We start from the raw sequence: 3,694 nt of genomic DNA on the forward strand, positions 1-3,694 counted from the left end.
ATGTATTATGGTGATAGTGACTTGTAAAAATAGTGTATTTCACTTATAAAATTCACATAAGAAACGTATTATGGTGATAATGACTCGTAAAAATAGTGAATTTCAGTAATAAAATTCAGTACCTTAAATCAGCTTGGTTGTAACTGATATATATATAATTGTTATTATAAAATCATAAATAATTGCAAATATTTAAATATAAATATGTAGTATATCAACAATATTCTAAATCCAAAATATCTAATAATTATAAATATTTACAAATATTTTTGTTGATTAAAATTAAAAATGTACTGTGGTGATAGTGACCCGTTAAAAGTTTAATGGAGAAAAAGACTATTTGATTTACATAGTAGGATTGAATATGATTGATCATACTTGGTTTTCAAGAGCTATATGAAGTATATCTTCCCTCCTAATAATTTCTCTTCAAATTGCATGTCTTTTAACGGGAATATTAATTATGTGAATTATTTCAGAAAAAAAATCTATGCATAATATACTTATCATAGAAAAATTAAAAACTGTTAATTTATTATGAGAAATGATTAGTTTATCATTATTTTACATCTAATTTAATTTTAGAAATAAAACTTTTGATTTAATTGAAATAATATAAAATTAAACAAAATGAAGCAGATGTTTAACATCTAATTTACTTTTAAAAAATACAACTTTGGAAGATAGCTCATTCCTAATTAAATATTAATTAATTAAAAAGTTAATATCCAAAATGAAATATATATCATATCCATTCAAATATGTCACTATTAAAATCTTAAATTGAAGGATCACCCTTGATAAATTTGGTGTACCCAAAAAAAGTTAAAGAAGTACAAATATACCAGCTCTGAAATAGTGAATCCATTATTTATCCGTGTACCAAGATGAAGCTGACATAGCTCAAGTGTGTTTTACCCATTGCTTAAAAGAAAAGATAAAGAGAAGGGGCATTTGAAAAAGCTGTCAACCAGAATGGCTTTCGTGTGCTGGCTGTTTTCGTGTTCTAGCTTAACAGTGTTGCACAGAAAGATTTAGAGCAGCAAACGTTTTTTTCCTGCAATAGCATTTTTTAATACAAATAATCACAAAACAGATAGTTCTATAAAGCTGCTTCGGCTGTTAATTCAAATGTAGATAGTGCAATAAGCAATAGTTTTGGTTTATTTATTATAGCTGACACAATTATGTTGATAGAGCGTTCAACTAATTCTAACCTTATTTACACTTCCAATCAAGAAAAGATGAGCTTTAAGCACATTTTGAAAAGGTATGATACGTAACATAAGCACGACACAAAAGCCATATTAATCTCACAAGCAAATACCAGACTGTTAAATTGTTAGCAGTTTAAAAATGCTGATCTTCTGACTATAAAAAATGAATTGTAATTGCTTAGAAAGTATAAAAAAGAATTGTAATGCTGTAAATTAACCTAAAAAAATATGACACATCTTACAATCACCTACTTCATTGCTAAAACACATTTTAAATAGGAATATGGTTAGAACTAAAAGCTGAGTATAAAAAGTTTCTTGTTATGAGTGAATCACTAAATCATGAAATATGTGACACTACATTTGTAAGACATTATTAATATAGTGCTAAAAATGAAGAATTAGAAATGATTAGTAGGGTGGAAATAACATGTTAGTTGTTTGGGTTGATTGATAATATAATGCACTTAAATGATCAGTTTAAGTCACAATATAATAAAGGTTAAAAAAGGTCTTCTAGCAGACCCAAAAAATTGTTCAGGTAAGCAAAGTAATAACATGAGGCTGATCACAAGTCATAACATGAATAGAATCTAGTAACTAAAGTAATCCCTAGTAAACCATATCATGAGCAAAACTGAGCATGAGCATAATTGGAAAAAAAAAGGTTCTGACTTAAACATTACTGAATGTTCTTGTACCAAAATAAGTCAAGATGAAGGTGGGGGGTCATTCCATCTTGGCATGCTTCACACTTTTTGGTCATTCCTAGCTCCTCAATTGAATGTTCTTGGGATAACCTCTAACAAGGGTAGGCTGAAAATGGGAAGCAGACATGGTAGGCTGAAAATGGGAAAGTGAAAGACTATGATTTGGTTCTGCAATTAACTTGAATATATAGTAAATACCTTAAGAAAAATATGAGCAGTAAACAAACTTACTGTCAGAAGTTAAGTAGGAGTAAGTGCTTAAAAAATAAAAATTGGCTTATGAATTATGGACAGAGAAATCAACTTAGCTATTCATAACACCACAGAGAATGGTGATGGCCATCTGGTGATAAAATTCTCAAGTAGCTGGTGATAAAAAGGTTAGTTGGCTAACTAAATGAGCAGGTTCAGTGCAACAACTGAAAAAGCGATATTTGTAAGAAATCAACTAATAAACAACAGAAAAATGATTTGGAAGAGTGATAAGCAGTAAAAAAAATGATGCTCGGCAAGTAACTCTACTTCTTTCGATCTCTGCCTGTTCAACATGAAAATGGTGTCAAAACCTAGCCAAGACAAAATTAATAATGAAGTAGCCACAGAAGCCAAAACACATACCTATACTTCCTTAATTCGCTTAATTTCCTTCTCCAACTGAAATTCTATGGCAGCTTTTTCACTAACCATGGTTTCTAATTGTGCTTGTTTGTAGTACTGCAATGAAAACCATTCAAAACCAACATCAATATTTTCTGAACATCAAATGAACAAAAACAATAAAATCATAAAACAATAGCCATAAAGAAACCTCGTTCAACTTAGAACTTCAAAAAAATCAGATCTCATTCTACTTCAAAAAAATCAGATCTCATTCTCATTCTAACTTCAACTTAGAAAGGTTGATTTTTTAGTGAAAATACCAAATATCTAACTTTGTTATGCTAATAGAAATGTAAATGGGTATGAGAAGGAAAAACAGTGGTTGTTCTTACCTGAGTATAGAGACACAGAACATAATAAGCCTCAGGATCTCTAGAAACACGGTGAAGAAAAATCGACAAGAAATCAACAACTTTTCCTTTAGATCTATCAACATCACTTGCCTGTGAAACCAAGAACAACACAAATAAACATCCGCAAGAATCATGATTTACAAATTTGAAAGAATGAGTGTCAAAGTTTTTACTGAAACAAAATATCATGAAACTTTAATGTGTTGTGAAGAAGAACACGACGAATACAAAAAGCTTTAATCTTGGAGAAGCTGAAACAAAAACCGAAAATGTTACCCAAACCTCAAAAGTTTGTTTACCTATGCCACAGAAGCCATGAATCAAAAGAGTGAACCATTTCATACTGAATCCCCTATTTTATTTTAGTTCTCCATTAAACTACATAGTACATACCTCAGTGTTTATCTTGTGACAGTGTTAGATCTTGTATTCTCATGTAATCTTCCTCAGTGAGTTTGGTACTTCAAGAATGAAAAGAGAAGAAGGTGAGGGAAATATCCATAAGAGATATGAATATTCAGTGAAAACAAAAGATAAAAACTATAACAAAGGGTAGAGAAATAAGGTGTGAGAAGAAACTGAGCTTGGGTAGGTGGAGGCGGCTTAGACGGAAACTGGGCTGGCTTAGTCGTCTGAGCAAATTTCCCCTTGTCCTTCTCAGAAACTTTCTTAGTCGGAGCCTCCACCGCTTTAAGTTGTTCTCAGTTATGATAAGCTGGGAAGGATCCTCAATGTCATCACCAAGCAAATCAAA

At 30.8% G+C, this 3,694-nt stretch overlaps 1 long non-coding RNA gene across 2 annotated transcripts; it reads right to left on the reverse strand.

Moving 5' to 3' along the window:
- Positions 1 to 775: 775 nt before the first annotated feature.
- LOC131621659 (uncharacterized) lies at positions 776 to 3,228 on the reverse strand. 2 transcript variants are annotated; one of them, XR_009289648.1, is made up of 4 exons: positions 2,920 to 3,228; positions 2,546 to 2,641; positions 1,919 to 2,465; positions 776 to 1,057 (listed from the first exon to the last, which is right to left on the reverse strand). It is a non-coding gene; the product is annotated as an uncharacterized LOC131621659 (long non-coding RNA). The 2 variants fall into 2 exon arrangements; XR_009289647.1 differs by having other exon boundaries at positions 1,919 to 2,641.
- Positions 3,229 to 3,694: the final 466 nt, after the last annotated feature.

This window comes from Vicia villosa, linkage group LG1 (assembly GCF_029867415.1).
Source record: "Vicia villosa cultivar HV-30 ecotype Madison, WI linkage group LG1, Vvil1.0, whole genome shotgun sequence".
In the NCBI taxonomy this organism is placed as follows: Eukaryota; Viridiplantae; Streptophyta; class Magnoliopsida; order Fabales; family Fabaceae; genus Vicia; species Vicia villosa.